Here is a 14,518-nt window from a genome sequence, read left to right on the forward strand (position 1 = left end):
TAGCATTACAGAAGCGACCATCCCAGAAATTGTTTGGGACAATGATTTTAGGATGGACTTTTTCCAGGATATTTTCATGAAGTCAGCAGAGAGTAGTATGAGGAGAAATTTAGCTACTTATTCTAGCAGATAGAGCACCTGAAGACCAAATCACATCTAGTTGTTTGACTGACAGCATGCTCTGGCTAAGTCCACCTCATTTACCTCCCATGCAGCAGCTTCCATCACATTCTATGAACCTTTACATACTCTCTTTTACTCTTTTACTTGTTTGTCATTTGACTGCGGCCATGCTGGAGCACCGCCTTCAGTCAAGCAAATCGACCCCGGGACTTATTCTTTGTAAGACCAGTACTTATTCTATTGGTCTCTTTTGCCGAACTGCTAAGTGACGGCGACGTAAACACACCAGCATCGGTTGTCAAGCAATGCTAGGGGGACAAACACAGACACACAAACATACACACAAATACATATATATATATATATATATATATATATATATACATATATACGACAGGCTTCTTTCAGTTTCCGTCTACCAAATCCACTCACAAGGCATTGGTTAGGCCGAGGCTATAGCAGAAGACACTTGCCCAAGATGCCACGCAGTGGGACTGAACCCGGAACCATGTGGTTGGTAAGCAAAATACTTACCACACAGCCACTCCCGCGCCTATAGTTATGCAATCTGACAGAAACTGTTAACAAATTACTCTAAATCTCTCCTCTCTTGAAACAGGACACATTGGGCAATATAATCTAAGCTACACTTAAATAAGGAGTGGTCAAAGCTAGCATGTTCATACAGACTTAGCCCAGAGTTAAACAACAACAAGTGCATTGAAATAGACTGGACAATGGAGAGAAAACAGCAGATTCACACTGAAACAGTACACTGGACATACAACAGGTCAGTCCTTGTTACAATCCCTGAATACCCTTCAATTGGGTAGCAGATGTTTTACCTGGATCAATGGATAGGTGGATCATACCTGACTTATGGGTCTCCAATCCAACAACATCTAGAGAAATCTTCAAATATCCATGAAACTATACAGGAATGTATCCATGCCTTGCCAATCCATGGCCTACCATTCTGAAAGGAACGGTGGCCTCTAAGCGAGTCACTTGACTTGTTAGAAACAAAGGTTTCTAAGAAAATTACTATTTTTAAATCTCACAACGAGAGATATTCAGCAACAGTACTTTGGAGTAAAGATCATTTGCCAACATAACATGGCAGTCCTGGTTTAGGACGAATGTTGCTGTAATTTAGCCCCAGGAGACATCGTCTACAGCTGGCTATACGACATGATCTGTGTCCTTATATTTTCAAACAAGGGAATTTAGCACCCTCAGCTCAAAACAATATCTGTGTATTGCGATTTCTGGGGTGCTAAATTCCCTTGTTCAAAAATATAAGGACACAGATCGTGTCGTATAGCCAGCTGGAGACGATATTTCCTGGGGCCAAATTACAGCAACATTCGTCCTAAACCAGGACTGCCATGTTATGTTGGCAAACAATCTTTACTACAAATCTTTCTTAAGTCACACCTCACCTTTTTCAACAAGGTAAGATATAATAGCTAAGGTAATCCCAGATATACTTTATCTGAAAAAATGCCAACACCTTTGATTAGAGGTCAACTCAATTAGGACTGACCTGGCACTAAATACTATTTCAATAGTGAGTCTCTTACCCTGTCCTAGGAACAACATTTACAGTTTAAGAAGAGGCAGATCTACAGGAGATCTGATTTCCTACATCATCATCATCATCATCGTCGTTTAGCGTCCGTTTTCCATGCTAGCATGGGTTGGACGGTTCTACTGGGGTCTGTGAAGCCAGAAGGCTTCATCAGGCCCAGTCAAATCTGGCAATGTTTCTACGGCTGGATGCCCTTCCTAACGCCAACCACTCCGTGAGTGTAGTGGGTGCTTTTTACGTGCCACCCGCACAGGTGCCAGACAGAGCTGGCAAACGGCCACAAACGGATGGTGCTTTTTATGTGCCACCGGCACGAGGGCCAGGCGAGGCTGGCAACGGACACGAAACAGGGCGGTGCTGGCAACGGTTGTGAAACGGAAGGTTCTCTTACATGCCACCGGCACTGGTAACACATCTGCAATTTCCATTGATCGATTTCCATTCTGATCCTCACTTGCCTCAACGGGTCTTCACAAGTAGAGTTTTGTGTCCCAAGAAGGGAAGGTATGCATACGTAGGCTGGCTCCATCCCATGTAGAAGGCCACGGGTTATGGACTCACTTGTCCTGCCGGGTCTTCTCGTGCACAGCACACTTACATCATACAATAATGATCTCTCAGTCATCAGAGCTTCAACAAGTGTAACCAGGCATTTTTCAGAAAGTTGCCTGCCCACAAGATCCTTTCTAACTCATTATTTTAGGTCAGGTATTCCTAGTCACACTAAATCAGCGAATTCTCTCTTCTCTCTCTGTGATTCAGGGTACACATATTTCCTAAACTCTTCTTTCTGGACATAAGTATTCTCCAAGACAGATGATACTGCTCCTAAACTTCTACATGCAGACATCATTCAGAGGCAATCAAAATAGTCTACTTCTTGACCTGCAGGAAATAGCAGCCAAACTTTCCTCAAAAAACAGCCGACCGTCTTAAATTTTAAAAAAGTGTAACAGCTTCAACATCTTCCATTTGTATCTCAGGTGTTGTGCAGTCAATGCTAACCAGGCTATTTTTCTTACATCAGTCTATCCCTGACAAATCAGATAATGCAATCCAAGATAATCCTAAGTGACAGGATGGTCATGGCTGGAAAGCCTTTCATCATAAGTTGTCTACTTGACCAAGGTTGTCCTGAAGCAAGCTAAACCCCAAAGTTAGTTTTTCTTGAATTCACTCATCGTTTTCTTTTATGCAGAATGCCAAGATAAATAAATGGAATAAACAAACTCTGTAATTGAATTTAAATCAACAAAGTGGGGTGTTGCTGCTAAATCTAAAGGAATGGTAGAGGAATTTTATAAGAATGGTATGTAAAAACTATTTACAGGTGGGTGTCGACACAAAATACAAGAAACATTTTTGTTTCCATTTCAAATTACGCAGTTAATTATTTTGTCAAACTAATTAGTATAAAATATCAAATGAATAAATGCATACACACACACACAATTAGATACTCATCATTTAACATCCATGTTCCATGCTCACAAGGGATAGATGCTTTGACAAGCTAAAAGACAACGATGACCTGATACAACTGTCTAGCTTGCTAGCTCTGGTCAAATTCTCCAACCGATGCCAGTATGGAAAATAGATTGATGATGATGTTAGTTGATGGCAGAAGTTTTTCAAGTGTGAAAGTTCACAAACAGTATATCTTTAATGAAGAGTTTTTAAAATGCGACAAAAATCAGAATGATGACATATCAAAGACAACTAGCAGGTTCCCTATAAAATGTAACATTTTATTAGCTTAGGCATTCCTGTTCCATTTGACACTGTTTAAATGACTTGTCCTAAATCCCACAAAGAGAAAACTAGATTACATTCACTAGGAAACAGACTGCAGAGTTGGAAGGAATGGAATGTTGTAGTTGATATGTTTCCCAACATCAGCATTGATGGTTTAAGCCCTCCCCCCCCACCACCACCATCACCAAATTTATGCTGAATATTCACTGCGTTTCTTTTAACTAATTTTGAAAATTTTTTTTATCCTTTGTTTTCAGTCATGAGACTGTGGCCCTGCTGGAGCACTGCCTTGAAGGGCTTTTAGGTAAATAACTAACCCCAGTTATCTACTCCTCATTTTGAGCCAAGACAGTTGCTCCCATAAACACCAAAATAAAATTTTGGATTTATGGAGGGTCAAAGTTGGGAACAAAAACAGGAGGGTCATTAGACCTGAACAAGATATACAAGGATAAGCATATTAAAAGGGGTCCTTGGGAAAACTTATTTAAATAAAAGGGGCCCTTGGTAGTGAAAAGGTTGAGAATCACTGCTCTAAGCAATCGCTCAATCTGCTGCATGTTACAGGTATGACATGAGTTTTTCTTCTCTGTAGGAGATGTCTAAATAAACACTACGGAATCTCTCATCCCCAGCTGTTGGATGGCCATCGACTCGACTCAGTTCATCTCCACCCCTTTCACAGATTATGCTTTTCATCCTGGAGGCTGTCTAACGAAAACCATCTTCCTTATCTAACCTGCTCATTCACCGGTTCGTCCTGAGTTGCATGGTACCAGAAGCATTAAGCCTATTACAGGGTAGCATGCATACACACAGATACACACACGTGCATAGCTATATATATATATATATATATATATATATATATATCAATGGAATTTGTATCTTTGTGGTACCAGTGCCGGTGGCACGTGGCACATAAGAAAACCATCCGAACGTGGCCGTAGCCAGTACCGCATCGACTGGCCTCCGTGCTGTGGGCACATAACAAGCACCATCCGATCGTGGCCGTTTGCCAGCCTCATCTGGCACCTGTGTCGGTGGCACATAAAAAACACCATCCGAGCGTGGCCGTCTGCCAGCCTCGTCTGGCACCTGTGTCGGTGGCACATAAAAAACACCATCCGAGCATGGCCGTCTGCCAGCCTCGTCTGGCACCTGTGTCGGTGGCACATAAAAAAACACATCCGAGCGTGGCCGTCTGCCAGCCTCGTCTGGCACCTGTGTTGGTGGCACATAAAATCACCCACTACACTCTCGGAGTGGTTGGCGTTAGGAAGGGCATCCAGCTGTAGAAACACTGCCAGATCTGACTGGACTGGTGCAGCTTTCGGGCTCCCCAGACCCCAGTTGAACCGTCCAACCCATGCTAGCATGGAAAGCGGACGTTAAATGATGATGATGATGATGATGATGATGATGATATATATATATATACATTTTTACTTGTTTCAGTCATTTGACTGCGGCCATGCTGGAGCACCGCCTTTAATCGAGCAACCCGATCCCGGGACTTATTCTTTTGTAAGCCCAGTACTTATTCTATCAGTCTCTTTTGCCGAACCGCTAAGTAACGGGGACATAAGCACACCAGCATCGGTTGTCAAGCAATGCTAGGGGACAAACACAGACACACAAATACACACTCGCATACATATATATACATATATACGACGGGCTTCTTTCAGTTTCCGTCTACCTAATCCACTCACAAGGCTTTGGTCAGCCCGAGGCTATAGTAGAAGACACTTGCCCAAGGTGCCACGCAGTGGGACTGAACCCGCAACCATGTGGTTGGTAGACAAGCTACTTACCACACAGCCACTCCTGCGCCTATATATACATATATACACACACATCTCGATAACATCTGGTTCCATGGTGTAGTGGTTATCACATCTGCCTAACACGCAGAAGGTCGCGGGTTCGAAACTCGCTGGAACCTGTCATTTTAAGGCAGCGAGCTGGCAGACACGTTAGCGCGCCGGGCGAAATGCTTAGCGGTATTTCGTCTGTCCTTACGTTGTGAGTTCAAATTCCGCTGGGATCGACTTTGCCATTCGGGATCGATAAAGTACCAGTTTCGCACTGGGTCGATGTAATCGAATTAATCCCTTTGTCTATCCTTGTTTGTCCCCTCTATGTTTAGCCCCTCGACACATCTAAAGACGAACATACACGGGCATAGGTGCGTCATGGAAAAGAATTGGCGAAAATCGGAAAGCATGGAGTTTTCAAAGGTTACAACGCCCTGGCGGCTAACAACCGACACGTGTCGTTTATTCCATGCTTCAGCAAATTTGAACACGTGAGACATGTTTACGGAAGTAAAAGGTGCCGCACCTATTTTTGATCTTCCAAAGTGTGTCCACAGGTCACACGCGTGTGTGTGTGTGTCTCTCTCTCTCTCTCTCTCTCTCTCTCTCTCACGACTTGAGTTTCACACCAGAGTGACTTCACTGAAACTGGAGTCACGAGACTGTGTGTGTGTGTGGTGTGTGTGTATAAGTCAATGTGAGAAGTACACGTGAGCCTTATTACAAAGAGCATTACAAGAGCTTTAGAGGGCCTTTGGTAAACTAGAAGAACTGCACCAAGGAAAGATCAAAGAGACAACCGGCCCAGGCGCACCTGTTGGCTATAGGTATCACCAAAGAAGTGTTCAGTATTAGTGAAAGAATGTATATTCGTTAGAAGCTGGTGCTTCACTTGGCAGATTCTCAGCTTATTGTTTGGTGAAATCCTTCGAGCAATAGCTGTGGGAGCAACTATATACACAAGACGCAGGGACTTTATTGATGATATAGTTATTTCTCTGAACTTGCGAAAGAACCAAACTATTCTGATTAAGAGCACACGCAAGACTATCTGAGTGTGTACACCTGTTGTGAAGTAAAACATTTGTCAAAGTGTTTCTTCGTAAATTCGGGTGTAGACAATTTTTAAGCTAGTGGCGGGTTTCTCCCATAAGACGGATGCAAAGAGGAAGAACAAGTATCATTGTGTTAACCCAGTTTCATATAAACAAATTAGTGAAAACAAGAGAGAGAGAGAGAGAAATTAAAGAATAGAGAAGTAGTAAGGAGGGGGGAGAAGAGAAAGTCGAGGGAGGGGAGGAGGAGGAGAGAGAAAGCGCAGCAAACGTCAAAGTCAGAAAAGAGAAGAAAAACCGATAGAGAGGGACAGACGAAGAAAGAGAAAGAGTAAGAGGGGGAGGAGAACCAAAAGAACGAGAGGAGCAGAAAGAGATGGAGAGAGAGAAAAAAAGAAATATATTGAGAGAGAGAAAAACAAGAAGAGGCGAAAAGAAAGAGACAAGTAGAGAGAGGGAGGAGGAGGAAGAAGAAAAGAAAAAGATAAGTAGACAGAGAGAGAATGAAAAGAAGAGAGGAGGAAGAAGAAATAGAAGAAAGAAGCAGAATGAAGAAGTGTGGAAAAGACAGGGAGGCAAAAAACGAGATGACAGGAAACAAAGGGTTCGGTTACATTTTTCAGAGGACTTCGGTGGTTGATGATAGATCTAGGTTAGGTTCATCCATTTAGAAAAATGTTCCATTTACTGTAAACGTGAACATCAGAGTAAATAAATAAGTGGAGGATGTGGGGGAGGGGGAGGAAGCGGAGAAAACAGCCAAGGCTGGTCTTTCTTAATTTAGTAATAATGGACGAGAAAACTGTAGCGAGAGAGACCAACAGATTGGTAGGCTGTGAACACGAAGAAAATAGAAAAGGCAGTCGAGTATTTTACATATACACAGGGTTTTTTTTTCTTCTTTTATTCTCTATTGGTTTCAATCGTAGGACAGAGACCAGGCTGGGGCACCGCCTTATATAAGCACACGCAAGGTATAATATAGTAATTCCGTGTGTGTGTGTGTGCTAAATGCTAAGTTCGATAAATAATAATAATAATATAATAATAATAATGGTTTCTTAATTGACCACAAGAGACTTAATTGACCATTAATTAAAACAAAGAACGTGTGTGTTGTTTTGAGGGTTTTAATGGATAACAGAAACTCCGGCCGCAAAAACAGTAAAAATCTACATTTTAGCCTAGAAATTATTTAATCAACAGCATTTATGTTGTTCTGTTCAAATTCAGTGCAGAGAGTTGTTAAAATAGGTTAGAACAGTCAAGAACTGGTTTCGATTTAATCAAGATGTGTGGTAAACCTTATTCCACCGAATACTGTGTTTTTGAATTTGATGTGCATTCTTTATAAAGATTCTAACGCTAACGTTTTATCATTTTTATTTTTTATTTATGGAGTATTATAAAGATGTTGCAAGGTGGCGTGTATTAAGAGACTGAACGAAAATGCATTTCAATAGAGATAAACAAAAGGATGAGAATGACAGAAGGAGGGAAAAAAAAAAAAAGATTTGCCTTCAATCGATGTTAAACTAGGATTGAAAGAAAAGCGGGTAGAAATGTCAGCGGGTGCTTGCGGAGAGAGAGAGAGAAGTCGAGTGTCAAAATTGACGTTTATTAGTTGGAGAGCTTTTTTAAAAAACACCCTCCTATTGTCACACAGACATTCCCACACAACTACGTATTTTAGATTAGTTTCTTTGTTCAGTTTTTTTTTTATAAGATCAAATATTATTTATCCGTTCATGCTAGAAACGCTTTTGTTTTGTTTTGTTTTTCTCTGTACCAAATTAGTTTAAGAACAAAGGACGAATTCGCCACCCACAGAGAAATTCTGATGACACGGAAGGTACCAGCTGATAGAGGTGGTGTACGTGCGTATACAATACAATACAATACGGATAAAAATCACGGGAATTTAAAAGAAAGCATCGTTTTCAATTGCGGCAAAGTGATTCAAAATATCAAAATAGAAGTTCCCTCACACACACGCTTAGAAAAAATTATCCTCCAATCGCACGCACACGTGCGTGCTTGTGGGGCTTGAATAAACATAATCCCATTTATACAGCAAGTTAGTGACCCGGTGTCAATTACAGTTGAAACCATTTCACTTGACACACATTACCAACCAGTTTGTACTTACTAAGAAGGGCATGGTCAACGTCGTCATCTCATTTCCTTCCATTATGAAGCCATCCCAAATTCGACTTTTTTTTTTTTTTATCGCTGAGAAGCAAGTTGAGTTTTGTGTTTGATTATGTGATTTCTAGAACAAATAAAATCATACTTTTTTTTTTTTTTACGTCGGATAAAAATGCCTCTAGTATACAAAAGAGATGGCTACAGCTGAAGTTCCTTCGGCCTTGATAAGAGCTAATTGAAATAGGATGGAACACTAAATAAAGAACAGTGATTCACAGAGAAGGCATGTAAGACTGACGTTAGTGGCTTTCTCAGATGGTCAGAGACGACAATGACCTCAATCAGAAGATAAGCAACGTACTATACAATCTATATATTGTACTTTCTAACGTCAAAATTTATAATACGTATGACATATGAATAAGAAAATGTGTGCGTAGGAAGTGAGTTTAGTATCAAGACAAGCCTGCTCACATCGATACGTGTGTGTGTGTGTGTGTGTGTGTGTGTGTCAACAGGTAAGCGTAAAAATTCGATTAAATAATATGATCCGGCAAGACAGAATTGAGCAATGAAATCACAGTAAAATAGGTGTTGAGTCATTTTGCAGGCCGATATATAGTATATGACTGAGAAGTAAAAAGCTTTTAAAAACTCGTCATCAAAAAGGAAAACATGACGTGACAATGGAAAAAAGTCTGATCAAATAAGGAAATATGAATAGAATGGCAGTTTTATTTATCAACACCACAATTGTCACCGAGTAGACAAGTGAACATTCATAAGTCCGTTCAACATTCAACTAAAGTTATTGGACAAATCACTCTCTTTTAAAGAGGCGTACGTTGGATAATATAGTCTTTGGTATACAATAGATGAGGTGGTCACGGCCTAAATTTCTTTGACCATAGTTCCACTTGACCTGAGCTAAGTGAAATGGGGTTAATAATCACTTGAGAACAATGATTAAGACCAATAATTTTCAGTCGTTTCTCATATTTTAACGATGGCAGCAGTTTTTATCGAAACAGACTGAATTCCTAGAATTAGGCAGACAAACGCCTTAAGTTCTCAAACTGTTACATTTTTGAAGAAGGGAGAACTTAATAATTGGATGTAAATTTTTAATGGTTTTAAGCACAATAGACCCTGTGACCCTTTTCTCAGTTTCCAAGATTGGAATGTGGCCTGTTGGTTACGCAAAGTGGTGCATTTCAAAGCACCACATTCCATGTTATTGTTCCAGCCACTTGGTGGCAAACGTGTAATGGAGTGGCATCCCATCCAGGGAGGTGGGTGTTATGATCTCACTCATTTTAACACCATGGAATCGAGGCAACTGGCTCTAAGAGTCCTAAGATTCAACAGTCCGAGGGTTGACTATAATGGTGAGGACTGAGAGGACAGAGTTATCCTAGGACTGGAGATCTGGTCCAAATGCTAAGGACCCATGGATCAAGTCTGCAGGGTTCAATTGTCTAATCTCCAATGTGTCACAGGTTTTATGTTTGTTTCAAAACAAGTAAGTTTTGCTTTGTTGTTTTGGAGGGGAGGATGTTTAGGGGAAAGAATAGATTACTTGCTCGGTTGACCTCTTAGAGATATGAAATGCAAAATGTGACCAGAGTAAGATTTGAACTTAGATGTTAGAACATAACTGATTGATATTTTGTGTCAGCAACTTCAATTACAATGACATGAAGACCTGTTGAAGGAAGAGTAAAATCAATCAGTACTTTATTTTATCAACCCCAGAAAAATATAAAGTTGACGAAACAACGCACACAGCTAAAGTATGTTGAAACAAAATCTAGTGGAGGTTTGCATAGCGATTGTTATGTACATAAAAAATCTTTTAAAAGCTTTCATCTACTAGTCTCTCTCTTTCTCTCTCTCATGGTGACAATATCTTAAGCATTATTCTTCATGCAACTTACAGATTTGCTACTACTGATAAATCTAACACTTCATATCAGAAGAGTTACGTCTCCAGGAAATGATTCTATTGCAATATCCAGTTCACTGAAGAGACCACATCCTTTATTTAATACCACATTTTTATTTATTTTGCTACCTTCACTTGGCCTTGAAATCTTGACCTACAAATCTCAGTTTGTAGTACTCCAAAATCTACATTTACAATTGAAACTTTGTAATTATCCAAATGTATCTGCTAAAGAATCAATAGCTGTGTCCAATAATGAATCTTCTGACTCAAATTCCCAAATAATTTACATAATAAAATCATTACTAATAACAAATTAATGTTATTTCAATAGCTTTCCAAACAACATTTTGACTGCCAAGATCGAGTTTCAAAATCCATTACAATACACTCAATCAACAAACAACTTTAAATGTTAAGCATGGATGGTGTGCAGTTTGGTAGTTGTATCTCTGAAGCTACATGGTTTGATATGGATATAAACACATTGTTTCTCTGGGATTGGTCAAGTGATAAGATCTCAATAAGGGTTGGGAATTAAGGATGTTCATAATTTTTTTAATCTTCAGAGAAATAGATACATTCAGCATGGTTGTATTTTTACTGTGGAGGATAAGCATATTAAATTTATATATAAGTAGATCCTGATAAAATAAGAACCAGGATTAAAAAGAAGTTTTAGGGTCGATTCATTTAACCAAAATTCAACTCGCTGGAACCTGTCATTTTAAGGCGGCGAGCTGGCAGACACGTTAGCGCGCCGGGCGAAATGCTTAGCGGTATTTCGTCTGTCCTTACGTTGTGAGTTCAAATTCCGCCGAGGTCGACTTTGCCTTTCGGGGTCGATAAAGTACCAGTTTCGCACTGGGTCGATGTAATCGAATTAATCCCTTTGTCTATCCTTGTTTGTCCCCTCGACATATCTAAAGATGAACATACACGGGCATAGGTGCGTCATGGAAAAGAATTGGCGAAAATCGGAAAGCATGGAGTTTTCGAAGGTTACAACGCCCTGGCGGCTAACAACCGACACATGTCGTTTATTCCATGCTTCAGCAAATTTGAACACGTGAGACATGTTTACAGAAGTAAAAGGTGCCGCACCTATTTTTGATCTTCCAAAGTGTGTCCACAGGTCACACGCGTGTGTGTGTGTCTCTCTCTCACGACTTGAGTTTCACACCAGAGTGACTTCACTGAAACTGGAGTCACGAGACAAACCATCAACACTGTTTGTGTGTGTGTATAAGTCAATGTGAGAAGTACACGTAAGCCTTATTACAAAGAGCATTACAAGAGCTTTAGAGGGCCTTTGGTAAATTAGAAGAGCTGCACCAAGGAAAGATCAAAGAGACAACCGGGCCCAAGCGCACCTGTTGGCTATAGGTATCACCAAAGACGTGTTCAGTATTAGTGAAAGAATGTATATTCGTTAGAAGCTGGTGCTTCACTTGGCAGATTCTCAGCTCATTGTTTGGTGAAATCCTTCGAGCAATAGCTGTGGGAGCAACTATATACACAAGACGCAGGGACTTTATTGATGATATAGTTATTTCTCTGAACTTGCGAAAGAACCAAACTATTCTGATTAAGAGCACACGCAAGACTATCTGAGTGTGTACACCTGTTGTGAAGTAAAACGTTCGTCAAAGTGTTTCTTCGTAAATTCGAGTGTAGACAATTTTTTAAACTAGTGGCGGGTTTCTCCCATAAGACGGATGCAAAGAGGAAGAACAAGTATCATTGTGTTAACCCAGTTTCATATAAACAAATTAGTGAAAACGAGAGAGAGAGAGAGAGAGAGAGAAATTAAAGAATAGAGAAGTAGTAAGGAGGGAGGAGAAGAGAAATAGATTTTGCCTCAACCATGCAAAATAATCAAAAGAAGAGAAAATAGTTTACTAAAATTTCAGGAGGCTGTTTACTGTGATGCAGTTTCTGGTTGTTGAGTCTTAACAAGTGACTGCAACATCATCATTGTCATCATTTAAAATCCGCTTTCCATGCTGGCATGCATTGAACAGTTTAACAGGAACTCTGACTTACAAAAAGCTTTCATTTCCAAGTACTCTGTACTCTAATTTCAAATCCAACAAAGATTAAATCAATCTGTCATTCTTCCAGAATCGATACAGTTGTTAGCGCATCAGCCAAAGTACAAATATGGTAAACATGGTACCAAGCAATAAACAGAGATCAAACTGCTCCAGAGGTTTACAAAACCAAAGATGTTATTTTGCCAGTGATAGTTTGATTTTCTTCATAAATCTAAAGGACAAATACTTAACTATTGTTTTAGGTCATAAAAATGCTCAGCAAATGCTTGTAAAACAGTTCCCCATTTCTCTTTGCCGTGCAAATGACAAGGTCACAGTCATCAACAGAATTGTTTCATTGTTGTCAATGTTTTTCTCTCCAATGCATATTGGATATTCTGGCATTTAGGTTGAAGTCTGTCTTTCTTTTTATATGTGGTCTGCTGTATAAAAGTATTGCTTTTCTACTCTAGGCACGAGGCCTGAAATTTTGGGGGAGGGGGCCAGCCAATTAGATTGACCCTAGTATGCAACTGGTACTTAATTTATCAACTCCGAAAGGAGAAAAGGCAAAGTCAACCTCGGCAGAATTTGAACTCAGAATGTAAAGACAGATGAAATACTGCTAAGCATTTTGCCTGGTGTGCTAACATCTCTTATTTCTTTATTGCCCACAAGGGGCTAAACATAGAGGGGACAAACAAGGACAGACAAAGAGATTAAGTCAATTACATCGACCCCAGTGCGTAACTGGTACTTAATTTATCGGCCCCAAAAGGATGAAAGGTAAAGTCAACCTTGGCGGAATTTGAACTCAGAATGTAAAGACAGACGAAATACCGTTAAGCATTTCGCCCGGTGTGCTAACGTTTCTGCCAGCTTGCTGTCTTGCTGTTTAAATATATTGCATCAGTAGCTTCTGACACTGTGTTATTTCAGAAAGCAATTGGAAGTTCAAAATAAAATATACAATGTAACAATGGTTTCTGACAACTTGTTTATCAGATTTGATCATCACTGATTCAGGATAACATGATACATGTGAACCATATTATGTTCATCACTGATTGATCTGTAATAACATGGGTCAATACTGAGTCAAAGATTCTACTTGGAGCATAAAAACATGCCCCAGTGACCATTTCCAATGCTCAGGTGTTCAGAATGCAACAAGCACAAGAATGCTTCCCAACCACTTGGTTCTGGGTTCAGTCCCACTGCATGGAACTTTGGGCAAGTGTCTTCTACTATAGCCTCAGGCTGACCAAAGCATTGTGAGAGGATTTGGTAGACGGAAACTGAAAGAAGCTGGTCATCTATATTTGTGTGTGTGTGTGTGTGTGTTTATCCCCTACCACTGCCTGGCAACTGGTAATGGTGTGTTTATGTCCCCATAACTTAGCAGTTTGGCCAAAGATCCTGATAGAATAAGAACCAGGATTAAAAAGAAGTTTTAGGGTCAATTCATTTAACCAAAATTTGAGGTGATGCCCCAGCATGGCCGTAGTCTAATGACTGAAACAAGTAAAAGAAAGAAGACAGGAGTTTTGTCTGTATGATTGTGTTGTGAGGCTGCTTATGTTTTTTATACAGATTTATGTACTTGATTGAAGCCATCAACAGGGGAACTGTGGCCATGCTGGGGCAACACCTTGAAGAATTTTTAGTCAAATGGATCAACCCTGATACTTTTTTTTTTTAAGCCTGCTACCTATTGTATTGGTTTCTTTTTGTTGAACTGCTTAGTAATAGGGACAGAAACAAACCAACATCAGTTGTGAAGCAGTGGTGTGAGAGACACAGCGAAGAGAAAAACAAATACAAAGGCGTTTGATCCAAACAAACAATGCAGGCAAGTGTACTCTTTACAGGAAAAAAAGTATAGAGGATCAGAAAGACATGTGATGGTAGAGTGTTTGCTGACGTGAGCCGTGGGTTTGGTGTCAATGAATCTTCTATTCATTCCATTTATAAAGTGCATGGAGAAGATACATTTATCATTGTGTTTTGGGGGGGAACTAAACCCACGTGATAAATGGAAATAG

At 40.1% G+C, this 14,518-nt stretch overlaps 1 protein-coding gene and 1 non-coding gene across 3 annotated transcripts in view; one reads left to right on the forward strand and one right to left on the reverse strand.

Moving 5' to 3' along the window:
• The window catches only part of LOC115214322 (sorting nexin-33), a 198,411-nt gene that overhangs the window by 165,283 nt on the left and 18,610 nt on the right, over positions 1 to 14,518 (reverse strand). The window lies entirely within an intron of this gene.
• Trnav-aac lies at positions 5,345 to 5,417 on the forward strand. The gene has a single exon. It is a non-coding gene; the product is annotated as a tRNA-Val (tRNA).

Source organism: Octopus sinensis, linkage group LG7 (genome assembly GCF_006345805.1).
Source record: "Octopus sinensis linkage group LG7, ASM634580v1, whole genome shotgun sequence".
NCBI classification, from domain to species: Eukaryota; Metazoa; Mollusca; class Cephalopoda; order Octopoda; family Octopodidae; genus Octopus; species Octopus sinensis.